Source organism: Bacillus rossius, chromosome 16, assembly GCF_032445375.1.
Source record: "Bacillus rossius redtenbacheri isolate Brsri chromosome 16, Brsri_v3, whole genome shotgun sequence".
Taxonomy (NCBI): Eukaryota; Metazoa; Arthropoda; class Insecta; order Phasmatodea; family Bacillidae; genus Bacillus; species Bacillus rossius.
Genome location: NC_086343.1, coordinates 8,295,380 through 8,318,048, shown reverse-complemented (window position 1 = coordinate 8,318,048; position 22,669 = coordinate 8,295,380). Strand labels below are relative to the sequence as shown.

Here is a 22,669-nt window from a genome sequence, read left to right as displayed (position 1 = left end):
ATAATTTTTTTTTTTTTCCGTGTCGTTTGGTGCGGGGCCCCCATTTGTGGTGCGGGCCCATAGGCTACAGCCTAGATAGCCTGCGCGTAAATACGGCCCTGCTAAGGTCTTCGATATGTCAAAAATTCGCATATTTTGTGTAGAAACTAGTCGAGCGAACAAGTGAAGTACTATCTAAAATTCTTTAAACTGTTGTCATGGAAAATAAGGTTTATGCTTATTTTGGTTGCAACCAACGTAAGACATTAGTAATCCCTGCACGTTAATTATTTTGTAGTTGAACCAAGGGCGTCGCCAGGGGGGGTGGGTAGGGGGTAGGGGGGGGGCACTGCCTTAGAGATATAAAATAATGTAGCCAAATGCAAAAAAATACATACTTTTCTCACAACTTGCTTTCCTCCCCCCCCCCCCCAAGCTATCGGCTGGCGACGCCCTTGAGTTGAACTTATTGGCCATAAACAATTTTAACGGTAAATTAACTGAATGTCAAGTGTACGTTAAATTGTACGGTTTATGCTTACTAATTTAAACGAATATAGTTCATGGCATAATGTTTTGCGATTTGTTCTGTGCGAGTTTTTGTAAACATTGTGATCAGTTTATTTTTCAGATTAAAAGTAAGTTAACTATTTGATTTTTTTTTGTTTGCGAACTAGCCTAGGGCCTTCTTTCTCATGTTCTTCTAATTTATTAAAGTTGAACTGATTTATTTATTTGTTTTTCACAACCAGTTGTTTATGCTGAGAGTACCATTTGATATTTCATGCGCATTTAAGAATTACTTGGTAGCAGAGTTTAGCAAAGTTTGATGACGCGTATGTTTACTTTCAGAAAATTGCAAAATAGGCGTATTAGCAACAAACAAAAAAAAATAGTCGGGGAAAATTTAAATTTTTGTCAGGGAATGTCGAGGAAATTTAAATACAGGCATGTAAGTTAAATCCTGTTTACGTATTTTCAGGTTTATAAAACTCTCGAACTGTTTTTTACTTTGAAATATGAGAGTATTTAAATTTTCTAACACATGTTTAATGTAGGCAAAACGTCGAAGACCACTACATGACATGACGTGTTTGCTGCAAGGAATCTCGTATTGTTGTCAGAATTTTTATGACGTCCGTGTGATTGTGACATGTGCTAGTTGTCATTACACGATCAGAAGGGGGGGGGGGACAAAAAAAAACTATGATTTTCTTTACTCCCCCATCGTGAATCACACACGCTTTTATCTTTGAAAGATTTGTGCAATGGGAGTGCATGACTTGATGTAGGCTTTTGGACATACGCAATTGCTTAGCACATGTATGTCTGTAGAAGAAAACTACAAAAAAACACAAATGACAAAAAACACAAATTAAGCAAAAAATTGCCGTTGTCAGGATTTAACGCCACACAATACTCCACAACAGGAATATGGTCAACAAACAAGAAAAACAAAGAAAAATGACTAACAGAACGAAAAAACACCCACAAATGATGACAGCACAAAAATACCAAACCCAAAAAAATTAAAAAAAAAAGAAGAGAGAAACGAAGAAAACCCCCACAAGTGATGATAGCACAAAAATATTGAACCCAAAAAAAATCAGCACAACAGCCAAAACGAGACAAAAACACGGCCAAACGAAAAGACGAAACAAACACGACAGTTTTCTAAAACAGAAACAAGCGACGTTTCGGGAACTGCTATCTGCTCCCGTCCTCAGGCAGAGACGCACATGGTACGGAAACACAGGTGCGACTCCACACGCTTTTGTTAACGTTCTGTATTCGAACCGCCGGACTGGTGCATTTTACGATTCCATAACAATGCTAATGACGTCACCAAGATGGCGTCGCTTACGTCATTGCCACCATTACTTTCTTACGGGACAAGAGCGTGGGATGATGGTGTTTTTAGGCGGGGAACTATAAGCACGCTATTTCTCACGTATTGCTATTTTTGAATATTATGTTTTATCGGTATTGTAAACTACACTATAATCCCCCCGGGCACTAGTCAGTTTTGCGTAGTACCGAAATTTCATTATCAAAGACACTATTTCTGCACATGATATAAGTTACATCGATATCGTGAATTATAACAACCAGCCATATTTATTAAAGGACTTCATGATTATGAAAAATAAAAGTTGCGGGAGACGTAAATTATAAAGAATCAAGACCGGTATCGCAAAACATACTGTTGGGATTGTAGACTACTCCACGATACCCAGAAAATATTTTCCGTGTAATTCTTACATTCCATAATTTATTTACCGGTATTTTTTGTAATATTATTACTTTCCATTATTTATTTACCGGTTTCGCAAATTATACTACACCGGGTGGGACTATAGTCTGCTTCACGATACCGCGAAAATTTTATTGGAAAATGTCTCTCACCACATTAAATACCAGTATCCCTAAAGAAAATAGTTTGAAATTAAATCTTCTTTATGATTACCTAAACCAATATTTCACCTAAATTAAATATTCGCAACTGTCACCCAACACATAACACGACATACACTTAAAACAACTACAAATCACAAAAACTTCACATCCATTCAACCCCACTTACCTTTCTTGTTTTTTTTTTTTTTTTACTGCAATAATTCTATACCATCAATTTTTCTCTTACATTTGCATCATTCACTTCAAATACATTTGCCGTTTCTATATTTAATTTTCTTGTCTCTGGAAACTCCAACCGTCGTTCGTCCATTTACATACAATCTCAATCCACACATTCTTAGTCTCTACTGCACCTTTATAACAATCTTTTACAAATAAACACCACCTTGCTCTTCACTAGATACGGTTGCACTTATTTGCACACACATTCACATCGATTCTTACAACATTCTTAATACCTATTGCGTAGACCTACGCTACTTATTTATTCACTCAATATTCAGAAAACATATCTATCACAACTCCCGCGTAAACTTCGTTTACTACCCCTAAAATCACAAACAAATGAACACACGAACATCAGAACACTTACCTCCGGTATTACCAACACCATCACTTCCATACTCTTTTCAATACAATAATCCAACCTCTTTGCTTACTAATATGACGTCATCGCTTTCAACCAATTGGAATCCGGTATCGTAAAATGCACTTGAACCCAGTGGGGAGTTTCGAAAACTTTTAAACACGAAGACGATGCGAATTTTACTACAAACATGACATTGTCACTTGTTGAAATAAAATTACTGACGAATTTAATATGTTTTCGTTATGAACACGAATTAACCAAAGAAGCCCGGGTGAAGGAATTCGTTTTTATACAGTTTTATAATTTCAAGTTGTAGGGTTGGTGACGTTATGTCGACTTCCGGGCCTTATAAACGACCGAAATTTTCTTGAATTGATTGCGTTCGTTGCGTAGTCTATTAACCAAGTCTTGGGCCCGTTTTACAAATACACGGAAACGGAGACGGATTACATAAACGGAGACGGATCCGTGCGTATTAGCTCGGCGTTGAAGCACTTTGCAGCGGTGGTAGCCATGTTTGTTTATGTTCTAAATACGTTAAAAATTGTTTCAAGTAAAAAAAAATATCTATAGTTGTAGTTTATTTCCATTATATATGTGAATTCTGCCCGTGCTATGATCTCGAAGCATAATGTATATTTTAAAATTAAATTAGTCATTTCGTAACCTTTTTGGTTGTCATTTGTTACGTTTCCGTGCGTTGTTGAAGCAGCAGACGACATGGTGGAATGCTCCGAGTGGATCAGTCTCCGTTGCCATGCTATTAGTAGGCCGGGCCTCACTGCGGCACTTACCTTCTCACGTCCCTGAGGCTTCAAACGGCACCGCCGGCGTCGATGACTCATGAGGACTCATGAGCGAGGGAGGGGCTCCGCCCCCCGTCCACTCAAGGACGCGAGCACAGTGACGATGTACATAAAGTTCTGTCCCTGCCCGAACACGCACGAATATTCACCGTAGGCCAACCTCGGGTTTATTTATATATATTTTTTGATTTCTCTGTTTATTTTAATGTAGCTATACTAACATAACCTAACCGTCCATAGTGTTTTAAAGTGTTTTAATGTAGCTAACATAACCGACCACTTTTGATATTTGAATTCATTTTTTTCCTGCGCAAAAAATAAAACAAATCCCGAGGTTGGCCGAAGGTGAATATTCGGGCAGGGACAGAGCTTGATGTACATCTTAGGTTTCCCCACAGTGACAGCTGTCACCAAAGAGAACTGCAGAGTGGCCAACTTTGGAAAAGAGTCGCTACCCGATTGACAAGTTAACATCGCAGTTGCGTGTTTCTATTCACATTCCGTTTCACGCGTGATATAACAGTTGAACCTACGAAATGGTAATTTCATTACTAGAGTTGGACAACTGAGTTTTTTTTATTTTTATTTTTTATAATGCTCGCTCACACTGTTGAAAATTTTCCTATTAAAAATTCTAAAGCGCGAGAGTTCATTCCGATGACCTCCAGTTTAACCCATGTGAAGGTAGATCCAAACTTAAAATAATAATGGAGTGAGTTGGTGCTCAAAAAACCACAAAAAATTAATACAAAACACATTTTCAACAAGAAAAAAATGAAGTAACCAAAATTTTGTGTAGTGAAAATGTATTTAAAATTTAGTTCGGAATTACACAAAGTAGGTAGATATCAAACTTTTTTCCTATAATTATGTAATATATATTTAAACTTTTTTTATCGTTTTCAATTATTGCTAAACGAAATTTTGGCATATTAAAAATTATGCTAATGAATATAAAATGCATAAAAAAAATTATCTGCTATATATCCACGACCAATTTACCCCATTTTATTGTACAGAAATCGATCGTAACGTGTTAGCGCGATTCTGTCATACTGAATATTGTGGATCTTGACATACATTCTGGGAACTATGTGTCTATGTATGTATATATGCATACATACGCATGTTCACACGTACATTTAATCAGAGTACATACATGTATTGATAAAGAAATGGGCCTGAATATGCATCCATAATGCACAAACTGAACGTATGTATTGGATTCATGAAAATACTACAGAATAAGCCGTGAGACTCTATACAGACAAGGAACAAAGCGAACGCGCTCGTACAGGTATTTGAAAACAATCAAAGCAAGAGAACATGGACAAGCGTTGGAATCGAGATGTTTGAAAACAATGCGAACAATAGAAAAACGGAAAACCATGGCTCGCTGACTGTGCGGATACACTTGCCTCATTCTGTACAGCAAAAAGGTTATAGTCTGTGTCACTTAACTTGTCTCAAATTTGGGTGATCTCGAAATCGGTAGTTGGGCAGTAGTCTACGTATTATCCTATCACTGTTGTTCCGTCGACAGTGGTTGTGAACAATTCTATTTGATTGCCAGTGTTCGTGATCAAACGTCTTGTGTTGTTTTGCTAGTGACAGTTGGCAATACGTGGGAGACCTAAGACGCACATAAAGTTCTGCCATTCCCGATTACACCCGAACAATTCTCCTTCGGCCAACTTCGGGATTTGTTTTATTTTTGCGCAGGAAAAATGAATTCAAATATTAAAAGTGGTCGGTTAGGTTAGCTACATTAAAACACTTTAAAACGCTATGGACGGTTATTTAGGTTAGTATAGCTACATTAAAATAAACAGAGAAATATAAATATATATAAATAAACCCGAGGTTGGTCGAAGGTGAATATTCGGGCGTGTTCGGGCAGGGACAGAACTTGGACATCTTAGGCTTCCCGGCAATACGTACTTTCAAAAATGAAACGAGTTACATGAGACAGATTTTATTCAGGGCAAGTGCATCGTTGCATCTGGTTTGATCACCTTACTGTAGCTTTTTTTTTTAAATAGCATCTGAGGAAGATTATTCGTTAGAATACTGGGGTTTTACTTTGCGCTGCTATTACCGGGATATGTCTTCATTCCGCGAATCCAGAGTGTGCAGAACTCATTAAATATATGCTAGTCCACAACTGATATAATGGCCATATAATATACTTATATTAAATTAATTTGGAAGAAATGACTGTGTATTAGCCTAGTACATATTTGTGACGTCATTACTTTTTTTTAAATTACATATGAATTACACACATACATAATATACTTATACTATATCAGTATGTATTAATATATTATGTTATGAATTATAGTATATATGTATTATACATGATATAAATTACGTTTATCTTAATCAGAGTGTCCGGTATTACAGAAGCCCTAGGATATCGTCAGGGATTTTAGAATTTCGAAAAAAATTAGGGATTAGTCAAGGAAATGCAAGTTTATTCCGGGAATTTAAATGAAGTGGTCAAAGAAAGGTTTTTATTATATATATTAATATTGGCGAACATATAGGATGTTATATACATTAGGTTTTTAAAGTTTTACAGTAGTTTAAAGAAGTTTTAAAAACATTTCCAGAAGAAATAAGTACTTTGAAATCTACCTGCGCCTGTAAGCTGTGCCGAAAGAGATTTTTTTTGTAATATATGCCGATAATTTCTTCCGATTCAACCGTTGCTATTTGTTCAATGTACAGATTATTTTTTCAACAAGCCTTAGTGTCAAGGAACACTTAATTTCTCAAGACAGGAATTTAACTAACTAAATTGCCTTTTTCCCCCCATTTATTACGTTGAACACACAAGGCAAAACATCGAAGAAACGTTTCCTAATTTTCGGGAGCATTTTATTTAAGTAACACACCTAACCTAAACATACTTTTTAAATAATAAACGTATTAATATTTAATATACCGGAATACAGCACTCCTAGAAATGAAAATACGGATTTCATCCACACCTGTGAGATGTTTTGTGGTGTGAGATGTTTTGTGGTTCTTATTGCGTTTTTTGAAGAAAAAAAGGCAACGTAATGTAACTGAGCAGATTTTATTTTTTCTGTTGGTTGACGCTTGTATGAATATGAAGGAAATGAGGGGGCTGAATTGTATCCCCTTGGAAAGGGTACCTTTCAGACTTATGGTGGCGGTAGTGTAGCTGGGTAGGAACTGGAAAGGTACCCTTTCCGATTTCTTAAAATGTTTCGGTTTTAATGCAAATATGGACTGGAAAGGTATTCCCTCGGAAAGGGTACCTTTCAGGATTTTCTGTACTATGACACAGCAGAAAATAAACTGGAAAGGTACCCTTTCCGATTTATTAAAATGTTTTAATTTTAATGCAAATATGTACTGGAAAGGTATCCCCTCGGAAAGGGTACCTTTCAGGATTTTCTGTACAATGACACAGCAGAAAATAAACTGGAAAGGTACCCTTTCCGATTTCTTAAAATGCATATTATTTTCTGCTTTAAAATCCTGAAAGTTATCCCCTTGGAAAGGTAACCTTTCCAGTTTGCGACATGTTTGTGCTCGGAATGGTTTGGTTAGGTTAGGTTAGTTTAGTGTAGTTAAGGTTAGTTTAGTGTAGTTTAGGTTAGTTTAGTGTAGTTTAGGTTAGTTTAGGTTAGGTTAGTTTAGGTTGTTAGGTTAGATTAGGTTAGGTTAGGTTAGAGGGGATAACTTTCACGATTTTAAAGCAGAAAATAATATGAATTTTAAGAAATCGGAAAGGGTACCTTTCCAGTTTATTTTATGCTGTGTCATTGTACAGAAAATCCTGAAAGGTACCCTTTCCGAGGGGATACCTTTCCAGTGCATATTTGAATTAAAACTAAAACATTTTAAGAAATCGGAAAGGGTACCTTTCCAGTTTTTATTTTCTGCTGTGTCATTGTACAGAAAATCCTGAAAGGTACCCTTTCCTAGGGGATACCTTTCCAGTACATATTTGCATTAAAACTAAAATATTTTAAGAAATCGGAAAGGGTACTTTTCCAGTTTATTTTCTGCTGTGTCATTGTACAGAAAATCCTGAAAGGTACCCTTTCCGAGGGGATACCTTTCCAGTGCATATTTGAATTAAAACTAAAACATTTTAAGAAATCGGAAAGGGTACCTTTCCAGTTTATTTTCTGCTGTGTCATTGTACAGAAAATCCTGAAAGGTACCTTTTCCGAGGGGATACCTTTCCAGTACATATTTGCATTAAAACTAAAACATTTTAAGAAATCGGAAAGGGTACCTTTCCAGTTTATTTTCTGCTGTGTCATTGTACAGAAAATCCTGAAAGGTACCCTTTTCGAGGGGATACCTTTCCAGTACATATTTGCATTAAAACTAAAACATTTTAAGAAATCGGAAAGGGTACCTTTCCAGTTGATTTTCTGCTGTCATTGTACAGAAAATCCTGAAAGTTACTCTTGCCAAGGGGATACAATTCTGTCGTCCCGAAGAAATTGTACCCGGGCAAAAAAAAAAAAAATTCAAGGTACGAACAGTTCGTAGCTTTGGAGTTTATTCATTGTCCTTCTCGTGACTCCTTGGACGTTTCATGTCGTACATTCCGTTCTGAGCACTTTTCATGGCTGTGATGCGATAAGGCGTATTGTCGAGGAAATGCTTTTAAACAGTATTACGTGCGTAGCCATCCACCGTGCTTCCCTTCTCTCTCTCTTCCTCCTTCCTTCCCCCTTCTTTTTTACTTCGCATCATTCTTTTCTGAAACTTAAGCCTCGTCCGTCGTTACGTAAAAAAGAGAGAAAAAAAAATATTTGCTGGTACACATATTTCCCCTTCTTATTTTTCACACACAGTTTTCTTTGTTTAAAATCTCTCCTTCCTCTAAATATTTTCTTTTGACTTTTAGAGATGATAAAATATATATCCTTTTTTCTCGCACGTTTTGTGATTGTCGCTCTCTTAACAGCTGTTGAAGCAAAGAGGACAATGAAAGAAAATTTTTTTTTGTCGTTTTGCTGTTAAGGACCTAAGGCTTATTTTCGTTTGGTGTAATTTGCTGGCTAGCACTCGGCAATGCGAAGTTTTTTTTTTCATTCTTTTCTTTTTACATTAGCATAGAAGACGCTTCCCTCAAAGAACCTTGTGCGCCACGGAAGCTGTGCTAAACGCGAGAAGGGCGAAGCTTCTTGGTGCGTCAAACGAGACGTCGCCCCTACTGGAAAGGCCCGTGTGTATTTATTTCCATGCAGCCAACGTCCCGCATTGTGGCGTCTCAACATCTCGCAACTGGAAAGTTTTCTGTTTTGTTCGGTTGACTTTAACACTTCTCGAAGACAGCTACCTAGGCCGTTAAGCCCACCTCACACGATGCCCATTTTAAAAACACTTCTCGCAGACAGTTAGGCCTTTAAGCCCACCCCCACACTATGCCCTTTTTCTGCTACAGCTGCTGTTATACCCATAGGTATAAAAGTGGGCACACAAGTTTGTATAGCAGAAGAGAAGAAGTAATTCTCAACTCCATACACACGATACCTAGAATATGTTAACAGAAAACAGCCAACGCATTGGCCGACCAAAGCAAGCATGTCATGGCAGAATAAACATGGTGCTGTCCATTTAACCAAGTACTGAAAATAAATAAATAAAATAGCAGCTAAAAAATTATGTAACCTGGTGAATGAATTTGTGATATTTTACCTTCTACATTTCACTTGCAAAAATATAACAAAGTCGGTTTAATATTTAAAAACAAATAGGTACAGAGCAATTTTGAAATTAACGAGATTTCATTTTTTATTGGTAGGTTAGTTTCAAAACCTAGTAATATAAAATTTAAAGGATACAAAGAAAATTGGATTTGTTCTAATGTAGTTTATCATATATTTATAATATTAGATTAATTAGACATTTCATCTAACTAATTCACAGTATTAATTGTGCTGATGACAATGTTACAGACTTATTCTCCAGACAGGGTTGGCTGATTTAAACCGCAATGGTATAAACCAAGTGGTTTTTATAAAAAAAAACTATATGTTTTTAGTAATTTATATTTAAACATATTTTAACTTTTTTTTTTAAAAAAAAAAAGGTCTAATTCCACTCTAATAACAACAAAACTTTGCTCATTAATGTTTCTTGTGATTTACAGGAAGAAACATTATACACTAATCAAGATCTTATCATTTAAATTATCTGAATGAGTTGTAAATTTTACCCATCTAAATACTCTCTAAAATTAAAAATATTAAATAGTTGCTTCCTTTTCTGTGGAAAATTTCCGACTGTAGATTAGATACTGTAAATCCCCAATCTGTGGGAAACACCCATTCTATGGAGAATCGTCCTTTCTGTGGTTAGGTTGCAGTCAGATGTGCAGATTTGTTGGACTTCAGTTCAATGATAATATATATGTTCCAGTTTAACATGAGTTGCAGAAAGCGGAATGTAATATGGTTTTCGTTTTAACATGCTGAAAAAACTAACGTAATAAAAAAAAAGCTGGTTTAAACCTTAAAAAAAACCTGGTTTAAACAAAAAAAAAGTTTGTTTGGTCTTTTAAAAAAAAACGTTTTTTTTCTTAACCCAGGCTCCAGATCCAACCCAAAGGAACCGTGTATTTTTCCGGGATGAAAAAATAGCCTATGTCACTCTCCGGCCCATAAGTTATTTCTATGCGAAAAATCATGTACCTATGTCGATCCGTTGCTTCGTTGCTGAGTGAAAGAACAAACCAACAACCGACAAACACATTTTCGCATTTATAATACTAGTAGGGATATAACATGTTTTCAAGAAAAAGAAAAAAATTTAAAGCAGTCATTAGTACTGCCGACAGAAGTGAAAACATTTTCGCAATTTTTACGAAAAAATATCACACAACAAATTAGTTTTATCACGTTAGTAAAATAACTCTTAAATTACTATAAATACGCATTGCATAGTAATTGTAGGTATTAAAAAAATAAATAATGAGGTTCTTAATTTTTAGGTTATATTGCTACAAAGACTCCATTTTCTTCGCTATTCAAACTATATATCTATATGAGAATATTAATATATTTTATACACCCCATTTTACTGCCACAGTAATCGTATACTTAAGATTTAAAAGCGCAATAAGTTTTGCTAATAGGAACAGATATAGTGTTATCGTTAACACGTCACGTGATTATGTCGATGACGACTTACATGAATTTATTCCCTATACAAACCTTCCCATAGAAGTTTTCACTAAAAAAAAAAAAAAAAAAAAAAAAAAAAAACAGTAAAATACCGACTAATAAATTAGTTTGTACTGTTTTAAAATCCAAGTGGTAGTGTTGCGACATACGTGCTTCTTAGACGACGGTGGCGTACTTGTACTAGTTACCGTGTTGCATCGTTTGCGTAGTTCGTAAGCCGGCTGGGTAGTTGGGTAGTGTAATCATTGTTAGACCCGCCTTCGCTCCACCACTTAGGGCACACCACCAATCGATTCATAATTTTTTTTCCACCCCTTCCCCTATCCCCCCCCCCCCCCCGGTGCTGGTAATTGGGCCCAAGTCGAGCGCCGGAGCTGACAAGGCACAACCAGGTACACTCGATAAACCCTCTCCCCCCCCCTCCCTTCCCCCAAAATCCCCCGTAGCGCAGTTTAATTACCAGTAACGTAATCGCGCGGGGTTGGGCGTCCTTATGCCGTGTTGCGCGCCCGGAGATGCTAATTAGCCAAAGTAGCGACGCTGATGGGATGCTGATGGGTAAAGGATTGTTCGGGTTGGGGGGGAAAAAAAGGAAGGGGGGTTGGGAGGGGTTGCTATGGTAGACACAGCGAGACCTCGGGCTACCGTGCGTACAAAACATGTCGGCAAAAATAACAACAGCTTGATAAAACGAGAGACGTCACATTGGTTTCAAAAGTTCTCAGCCCATAGGCCTGAAGGTTCGTGTCACACTGTCAAATATATTTAGTAGTAGTGTTGGAGAGGTGGTATTGGAGGGTAAATGGCTTCCCTATTGTATATAACCTTGTGTATAACAGTGGTGAAAGGGACCCTTTGGGATAGATACTTGCGAATTTGGCTGTTGCATTTATGCTTTGCGTTGTCCCAGTATGTCCAGTAGCTGAAAGTTATTCGTTACCCGTTCCCATAATAGCTTTCCGATATCGACTGGGCTTATTGATAAGCACGGTAAAACAAAGTGAAGTCAAATGACTGAATATTCGATTAGCTTTCCATGGTCTAAAAATAATATGCTTGAAATTTTGTAAGAAATACTCGAAAAGAAAACGTATTTTTTATATGAAAAAATAACTACCCCATGTGTTGTATTAAGTTAGAATATCTTTCTTGTATCTAGTATTATAAACGATTTCTTGGCATCTGTTAAAAAAAAACACTTTTGACGTGACAACGTCTAATAAATCGATGAACGCCGGCTGCACGCACGAAAAAGTATCCCGTTACGCACATTGTCCCGTTACGCTGTGTCCCATTACGCTCATTGTACGCTTGCGCCGCATATATCTCTCTTCCACTCGATTGGAACAACCATAGATTTGACTTTTTCGAGGCACATTAAACTTGAAACACTCCCATTCGTTTCCTACTTTTCTATCATCGTCCTATCCTTAACAGAATAACACAGATTGGAAGAAGTTAAATAGCAAACATGTATAAAAGTTATAGTTAAAATAATCTCTTCGTTAAAGTAATAAACATATTTGTATTAATGAGTGCAAATAAAAGTAAATTTATCTATTGAATTGTAGATTTCATTTCACTCCTTCTTTGTATGCATACAAAATAGTGATAATTCAATAAAAATGATTCACTTTTATTCATAAAAAGTATGCATCATTTCATCAATGTTTTGTTATGTATGACGTCGCGTTAAACTATCGTCCGTAAACCGACTTTACAGACAACCAATTTTTTCCCTGTGCACTATACTTGACATTGAAAGGCTCGAATGTGGTTCAGATGAACGATGAAGGAAGACTGTGTGGTCGTGAATTGGCGGAGTGCGTGGTCGTAATTGACGCGAGTTACGTCGTGCCACTCCCACGCGGTGTCGCGGTGTGCACTGAAGTGGCTTCTGCGGCGAGGGACAGCGGCTATTGTAGAATCAAAAGTTCCCAAGGCCTGGTTTGTAAACTTCACTGTGAATGTTTTTCCCCCATTCATTTTACACTCACAAAGGTTAGGTAATTTTAAATTTTAGTCGTGTGTTTGATAAAAAAAAACTAGTACAGATCGTATACATAATTTCACACAGATGTTTCTAAACTTACATTAGTGGTACAGGCTTCGTAAAAAAATTCCTGGTGGGGTCTGCTTTCGAAAATCATTTTAAGAGTTCGTCGAGGGCCGAAAAAGTACTTTTGATTACGGATTAAGATTTTAGAAGAGTTAAAAATGGCTGAAACGCACGTTTTCAGAGTAATTTTTAGGCGTGAAACGACCGGTACAGGTTCTTGAAAGCACTTAAGGGACTTGCATCACACCTTTATCTTCATTTCTCCGCAATATAATGTTACGGTCGCCGCTCAAATTTCACAGTTATCCTGTGCACGACGAGAAGACTGCGCGTCAGTCCAGAGGAGACACCGCGTTAGAAGCACCAGCGAGCGTCGCGCTTATCATCCCGCCTCGCTGACACATACACACCCCTGACGAGGTGGGGCACCTTAAGAGAGTAGCGAAGGGCGCAGTGGCGTGCAGAGTCTTGAACCCGAGGCTCAGCTATTCTTGAATGCAGGCAATATTGATCTGGCGGCAAAACGCGGCGGGCGGTCGCATGCAGGCGGCTGGACATGAAATTCTTAAACGCTTGCGTGGGACCGAGCTGTAAATCACGTTTAAAAAAAATGTAACTTTCTCCCCTCGCAGTATTCTCTATTGTATAGTGCGGGCTGAACGTCTCAAGTCTTATACTCGACACGGCCTGGTCACACTCGCAGTATTCTCCAGTGTGTAGTACCGGCTGAACGTCTGGAGTCCTACTCGGCACGGCCCGGCCATACTTCAAGCTGTTCTAAAAACATCAGTCATCGTAATGGCGCCGGTGCGTGTGTCTTTAACTGTAAATCACGTTACTATATAAAAAAGTTACTTTTTACCCTCGCAGTATTCTCCAGTGTGTAGTGCGGGCTGAACGTCTGGAGTTCTACTCGGCACGGCCCGGCCACGCTTCCAGCTGTTCTAAAAACATCAGTCATCGTAATGGCGCCGGTGCGTGTTTCTATAACTGTAACTCACGTTACTATATAAACAATATAACTTTCTCCCCTCGCAGTATTCTCCAGTGTGTAGTGCGGCCCGGCGACACTTCAAGCTGTTCTAAAAACATCAGTCATCGTAATGGCGCCGGTGCGTGTTTCTATAACTATAAATCACGTTACTATATAAAAAAAACAGTAACTTTATCCCCTCGCAGTATTCTCTATTGTATAGTGCGGGCTGAACGTCTGGAGTCCTATACTCGGCACGGCCCGGCCACACCTCAAGCTGTTCTAAAAACATCAGTCATCGTAATTACGTTAGTATGTGTAACTGTAGTTTCTCTCGCGCTTAGTTTGCAATTGGCGACACTGTTGCCAGACTGATATTACCTGACTTGTTAACACTAAAATTATTCAAGGATATATAATAAAAAATTATGATGTTTTAATTTTTTTCCCACTTTTCCTATTTGATTTTTCTGCGACCATAAAATACTGCCTTTTGACAGTATTATGACAGTTGTCTGCATTCTGAAACAAACAAAAATTCACGTGTAAACTTCAATTATTATTTCAGAGGCGAAACTATTTGTAACAGTCGTTTACTAATAATAACATAATATTCTATTATATGTGAACTTTGGTCAAACAGAGCCCAAATTTATAATGTGAAATGATACGAAACAATTTTATGGCGAATTTGTAGAAACCAAGATGGTTGCTTTCAGTTAAGTTTTCTTAAAAATAAAAATTGAATGTTATCAGATGAATCCTAATGAATTAAACAAGAAAATAGAATTTTCTAGAATTCTCATCCAAAATTCATAAGAGAGACTATTGTATAATCTGATGCCTAGTTTTCGTATGAAACAGTAAATAGTTTTAAAATGAACTGGAGCACTTTTGGATTTTTTTTTTTTACGAAGACGTGACAGGCTTCGTTTGTGATAAGGCACAATTATTTGTGTAGTTCGTTGTTTTCTTGGTGCAACACATTTGTTTCTGACCTTCATTAATTCTTGCTCGAAACATACTAAGGTTTCGGAGTGAGGTTTTTTTTTGTGTTTATTTCCCTCGTGTTTCTGTTTCCTACATTTTGTTTCTTCTTATTGTGCATTCATGTTGTTTACTGTGATTATTTTGCGAACCATAGGTTAAATGAAAACCTTATTGTATAATAGGTTGACTAGATGAAATACCCACTTTTTCATGACGTTGTTCATGTAGTTAAAATATTAACAGTTTTGCTAGGTTATGATAAAGTTTTAAATGTATTTTAAATGTGGTTTTTTTAAACTAGTGATAGCGCTAAAAACGGTAAATTTTAATAAATTTTGTTAGGTCACGAATAAAATTCGAATCTATTTTAAATGTGGTTATGTAATTAATAATAGTGCTATAAACGGTAGATTTTAATAAATATTTTAAAATATAAGATTAGGCCTCATCGACTACGAGGTATTCGATAGAGGAGAGACACACGACACTGTCACGGCCAGGTACGGAGGCAAGGGTCGACGCGACATTTGCCGGGGCAAATGTCGCGAGGCAAATGTCGCGAAGTTTGGGGGGCAGTTGGAACCAGGGTGGCCACGCTGTATCCGATCCTAGACCAAGGGGAGCTACTCTACTCTACACCCTCCCATTCCGGTAAAATAAAACTTTAAAAAATAAAAAAATAAAAAAATCTGAAGGTTTTTTTTTTACATGTTGGTTGTTGGTATTTCAAACACTACGTCATCTGTGAAGGAGGAGCGTTGGAGTTTATTAGCTGAAGAGGTAAATGCAACAAACACCAACAACAACAACAACACGAAAACAAGGTCGACTTCCGAAAACATGCGGACACGTCCTTGATCGAGGCTTAGTTCCATACTGTGTGTGTGTGTCTCTCTCTCCCTCTCTCTCCCTCTCTCTCCCTCTCTCTCCCTCTCTCTCCCTCTCCACCTCTCCATCTCCCCCCCTCTCCCACGAGAAGAGGCGTTCCACAAGTGTGTAACGCGACACCGGCGCCCCATAGGCCGGTGTAATTGCAGGCATGTGACGAAGTGAACCGGGGGGCCGTGCCCTCCTCGGTCCCAGATCAAAGAGCAAGTTCGTTAGGTCGTCCTTGGAATCTCGAAGAGGGGGGGAGAGGGGTGTTTTCATTTTGTGAAGTATCGGCCCTCGCCCAGAGTGGCCTCTTGACGGGCGCAGCATCGCTCGTGTTGTAACTTAACACGGGACCGAGTGCAGAGGAGGCAGACACGTTGGTAAACGTAGCTCCGGGAAATTATCCTTTTTGACGTGACAAGGTCTATTAAATCGATGAACGCCGGCTGCACGCACGAAAAAGTGAGCCCGTTACGCACATTGTCCCGTTACGCTCATTGTACGCTTGCGCCGCATCTATCTCTCTTCCACTCGATTGGAACAACCATCGATTTGACTTTTTCGAGGCACATTAAACTTGAAACACTCCCATTAGTTTCCTACTTTTCCTATCATCGTCCTATCCTTAACAGAACAACACAGATCGGAAGAAGTTAAATAGCAAACATGTATAAAAGTTATAGTTAAAATAATCTCTTCGTTAAAGTAATAAACATGTTTGAATTAATGAGTGCAAATAAAAGTAAATTTATCAATTAAATTGTAGATTTCATTTCACTCCTTTTTATTCATACAAAATAGTGATAATTCAATAAAAATGATTCAATTTTATTCATAAAAGTATGCAATAATTTCATCAATGTTTTGTTATGACGTTGTCACGTTAAACTATCGTCCGTAAACCGACTTTACAGACAACCAATTTTTTTTTAATAACTAGCTTTCTCTTCTAGCTGTTTGAATGTTCGGTGTAAATTTTGCAAACTATTTTAAACTAACTTTCAGATGAGCTAGAGATAGCTCGGAACGTAGCTCAGAACTGGATGACAAACAGACATAAATATATAATGTATAATTAACAGCTAATTATATGTATATATACCTATGTGTGTTTATAACACTTTCTAGCGTCTTGAAAAGTCATTACCAAAATTATAATTTAATGTTTTTTTTTGTAAAATATTATGAACAATTTTTTAAAATAAAAATGCCGTACAGTAGCACTGATGTTAAATAATCGTTTTACACATCACCGGATGTCGTCGGGGAGTTGAATTGTTGCCCCTTGGAAGGGCAGCCCTTCAAGATTTTTCTGGCAAGGGTTTGTTTGTACAGCGACTGGAAGGGCAGCCCATCCAATTTGTGAAAACATGTTTCTTTAAGTGTTTAAATAATCCTGAAAACTTGCCCCTTGGAAGGGAAGCCCATCAGGATAGTTAGTTTAGGTTAGGTCAGGTTAGGTTATGTTAGGTTAGGTCACTTTACAAACTAACCACTGTCAGAAAAATCCTGAAGGGCTGCCCATCCAAGGGGCAACAATTCAGACAACCTTTCAAAAACACCACTGTCAGAAAAATCCTGAAGGGCTGCCCTTCCAAGGGGCAGAATTTCAGTCGCCCCGATGTCGTGAGGTCTGGCAACGCTGGGGTGATGGCAGCCGTGACGTATCTGTGCTTGCCGAGGAAGGGTGATCCATCTGTGGCTCGCCATTGCCTTCCGCGGGTTGAAGCTTGAAGAGACTTCACACACGCCCAGTCATGAACACGGGGAGAAGGTTCAAGGAATCCCCCTCCCCTTCCCTGGCCGGGAATCGAACCCGGGACCCCTCGATCCACCGTCCAGACCCGCCAGCCACTGGACCAAGTGATACATATTTTTTTTTTTTTGTTAAATCGGCGATACTCTCGATCAAATACAAGAAGAAAATGTATTTCCCAAGATTCTCATTTCGTTAACTTTCATTTACAGAATATAATGTTTTTTGCAGTACATTATATATTTGTGTCTGAAATTGTTGTTCTCTTTGGCGCGTGTCTGGCTGCAGGGCAACTCGGAAACAAGGATAGCGCTAATTGCAGAAGTCGTGCATTAGAAACAGAGAGAGAGAGAGAGAGAGAGAGAGAATGTGTAAGGTAGAGAGTGTAAGAGCGTATGGTAGAGAGTGTAAGAGCGTATGGTAGAGAGTGTAAGAGCGTAAGAGCGAGAATGTGAGAGAGTGTAAGAGAAATAATGAGAGAGAGAGAATTGTTTGAGAGTGTATGAGAGAGGGTAAGAGATAGAGAGAGAGAGCAGCACATAACCCAAACTGAGGCAGACAAACGCCACAGCAAAGGGAAGCCTTCTTTTCACAGACGAGAGAGCCAAACACCCGATCGTGTAACTTCGGTTTTTTTTTTTTGGTTTATTGTAAATAAATATGGCGGTGTTGATAAAAGGATAAGTACTAATGGTCGATTATGTTAGGTTAGCTAAATTATAAATACTTTAAAACATTGTAGACGGTTTATTCGGTTAGGATAGCTACATTAAAGATACGGGAGAGAAAAAAGCATGACCTTCGGGGGGTTTTGGCTCTCTCGTCTGGGAAGAGAAGGCTCCCCAGCACGAGTATGAAGAGGCTAGGGAAAGGGGGGGGGGGGGGGTGACCGCCGAAATGTGGGGTTGGTGCGCAGTCGAGACGGACGGTACGAGCTCCTGGCAGCTGCAGCCGGGTCGTGTTCGGCGGCGTAGCCGACGGCTAGCAGTTCCCCCGGAGCTCCGTGTCTCCGCCGGGATATGCTAACTAGCGGTCACATCGCTCCCCTTCTCGCCGGGTCCTCGCACTCCCGAAGACAAGGCACACAGAACAAACATTTATTTATTTATTTATTTATTTATTAATTTTCTTAGCACCCAATAGACTCAGTTGATGAGCAGTGGCGGGGACGCACCACAACGCCGAACGTACAATAACGCCGAATGTCAAAATTGACCACAACGCCGACAGCTAGAAAACTGCTGTGTACCACAACGCCGAATTACCACAACGCCGAAATACGTTAACGCCGAAAAATGTCATTGCAGGACTGCCACAAAGGTTACGTTAGGTAAGTTTAGCACACAAGTTCATTCAGTTGTTTTTAATTTTGCTGCTGTGGCCCCCCCCCCCCCTTCAACGCAAAATCATTTTTAGGCGTTGTGTGTACACAGCAGTTTTCTAGCTGTCGGCGTTGTGATCAATTTTGATAATCGGCGTTATTGTACGTTCGGCGTTGTGGTAACGACCCAGCAGTGGCTCTCTGAATATAGGGCTTGTCAACATGGTTACAATTTTTATGAAATACATGTATATGATTACATACACTATTTCTAATATATTTACAATATATACATCAGCTAGCATAAAAGTTATATTACAACCTTCTAATAATGGATATTATGTTAAACAATTAAAATAAGTATTAATTAGCAGAGTTTGTTGAACATTAGATCAATTAGATCAATCTGTCTATTTCTGGTCCTATTCACATTAGTCACCGTAGTTTATTCTGTACTTTTACAAAAGATTCCTTTGGAAACCAAGTTGCCAAGAAATATTTTCTAATACAAGAAATATGTCATGACTTGTATTTCTTACGAAAATTAGCGCAAGATTTTATATTTTAATGTATGTTTTTAATTCAAGCATACATATTTTTTTTAAACATTGAAAAGATGATCGAAATTTCAACAGTTTTGACTTTGTTTTGTTGCATCACGCTTATTGTGTGCGCAGTTAATACTGGAAAGCTATTCAGGGAGCTGTTTACATATAACTAACTATTGGAGGTACTGAAAAAAAAGTTAATACTCGGGTAAGAATACGAATCCATTAAGTCTCTCTCAGTATTGTAAAATAATGGGGTTCGCTGCGGCTAGCTTTGACACAGTGGCAAGCAACGAGGCAAATACAAACAGGACTAATGAGACTGAGTCCATAACTCCAACAATGTCAATTTGCAGTGTTCTTTTGAATTTACGTTAAAATAAGGATTTTGTTCTCCAATGACATATATGACACATAATTCTAGTTCACAAAAGGTTATAATGTCTGTATGTATGTGAGGATAGTGTCAGTAGAAACGGCACTTACTTAAAACACTCCTACCGTAAATATATTTGTAGATAATATGTACTTCACATAAATAAAATAAAATATAGTTGTATTGAAATAATATGAATATTTCTCGATAAGTAAGTAAATCTTACAAAACTAGTGTCATCTAAATTATTAGTCTTCGGAAACTGATCGATTTAAGGTCAGTACTATCATTACCTAAAATTCCGGCAAGTCAGTATGACATGTATCTTTTAATTTGACATCTCCAACACTATTATTGATTTAGTACTTAATTTAAGATTTTGAAAATGCATATTTACAAACAGTTGTTTGAATAGCTTTCCAGTATTAGCTGCGCATATTAAGCACGGCAAAAAAAAAAAAGCCAAAGGTGAAATAACAAGGTTAACTTTTCTATGGCTTTAAAACCAAATAAATAAATTGTTTTTGTATAACATCATGCTTGTAAGCGCACACACATTTAAACTAAACACACACTTTTAATATATAACATTTAATTCAAAATAACTTTATCATATTTATTTATTTACATATTTTTTTACTAGCCTTTAGTTTTATATAATTATTGTACAACGGGACTGTAAGTTTTTTTTGCAGAAAATCAACTAAAGAATTGCCAGAGTAGTTATACAAATGATATTTCACTGTTATGAAATTACATAATTCATGCTGAACGAACAACATGAGAACACATAAATTTGTTCGTTACCGAGGTAAGATGTTAATGACACACGAAACTACAGTAAACTCGTGGAATATCATGTCAGAGTTAAGAAGACTGCCGTTCGTCGCTCTACCACTCTGGTTCTGGGGTAGAGCGCCTGCCTTGTGACTTGTAGGACCCGGGTTCGAGCCCCGGCTCCTCCCAGGCGGATTGCCCAGATAAAATGGTGGCATTTTCTCTGGTAGGAATACAATCCCTTGTAACAAGTCAGGCTACCAAAGAAACGGTGGGTGGAACAGAAAAAAACCTTCCAGGTGGCTTCCAAATGGGGAGCCCGTTTCTTTTCTTGGGCTCCCCATGCGGTGGCCATTCCGGGGGTTTCTCCGGGGGAACGGAGTTTTGCAAAAATATATATATTTTTTTAGTTTTGTAGCGTTTTAGTTTTTAGTAACTGTAGCATTATCATTCAAACATGTTATAAATAAAGTTCAAACAAACATTTTGGTTTTGAACATAAAATATTTGAATTAACTGTGTATCAGTCAGTGAGTGGTTGTATACCGATGTTGTGTGTTCAGCCATTTATCGGTATATATTTAATGGTATTATTGACAGTTGAATTTTAGTCACAAACTATTGACCAATACCTTGGTTATGTAGTATTAAAGACGTTTTTGACAAAAAAATATTTATAGGCACATGAATTTTATTCCTAAAAATGTTATTTCTGAAAAACCACGTAGTTTTCAATCAGGAAGATTGTCTTATATGTGTTTTAATTATCTTACAAATAGACGCTTTGCAGTTAAATTTGCAAATGCAATTTAAATTTCATGATATTAGGTGTTCCGCAAAGTAGTAGTTTATCTCAACTACCCTTTAATGTTTAATAAATGATATTCCAACTGTAATCGGAATTTTTATATATATATTATTAAATATTAAAGAGTAGTTGAGATAAACAATACTTTGCGGAACATCTAATACCATGAAAATGCATTGGCCAATTTGACTGCAAGCATATATTTGAAAGATAATTAAAACAAATATATACCACGCTTTGTTTGACGTGGCCTAAGATTGGGTTGGAAAGTATAAAAGGCTTTGCTCATATTGAAATAAATATATTTTATTTATATCTGGATGTTATACTGGCGCGCACCCTTGAATATTTGCGTTGGATTTGCACTCGTTAAATAATGATCTACAATTACTTCAATTATTCCAGTGTGCAAAAATGTAAATTCCATGAAGCTAGTTACATTACGATTTTATGAGTAAGGCAGTTCTCCTCATTCCTAATTCATTTTGTAGACTTTAAATAATTTAATATATACATTAAAAATCTTAATATCTGAGTTTTTTGTGTTCTGTCACCCTAAAAATGAAAACATTACATAGGAAAACCCTTGAATATTTGCGTTGAATTTGCACTCATTAAATAATTAAATAAATAAAAAAAATACAGTGCTGCTCCCTATAAACAATTTTTGAAAACATTTCTTTCTTCTCGTCCGCGATCTGGACATTATTTGTAATTGCAACTATCACCGTCAGAAGTGCTATCTGTAAGCTTTCAAGTTAACCAGAGAAACAGCTAGAGGGTTGACAGTGCTACCTACCGAGTATTCTATACACTACTTCTAGGGCAATGCCGCTGTACTCTTTCCATAGAGTGTATACGAAAATATGGCAGAATTCGTTATGGTACTTTTCCGCCTTTTTCGAAGAGGCCAGGCGGAATACTGTCGTTATGGTAGTCTTCCGTGCCCCCGTCCTTAGAGCAATATCAACATTGTGCCTGCGTTGTAACAATAAGGTGCCTAGAGTTAGTGGTGTTGTAGATACTGCTCAAGTTTTAATACACAATATTGTTTTTTATGAGAAATGTTATAAACGGCAACATATTTAAAAACAAGTTCTTTAAACCATCTGTAATATATGTGTTTTAGCACAGTATTCTTGAATGTTTTTCGTAAACTTACACAATTCGGGAATTTTTTTTTTACTCCCTTGGGCTCATCTGAAGGGTTCG

General features: G+C 37.5%; 1 protein-coding gene across 6 annotated transcripts in view; it reads left to right on the top strand.

The window, feature by feature from the left end:
- LOC134540432 (uncharacterized) overlaps positions 1-22,669 on the top strand; it is a 202,815-nt gene that overhangs the window by 13,466 nt on the left and 166,680 nt on the right. The window lies entirely within an intron of this gene.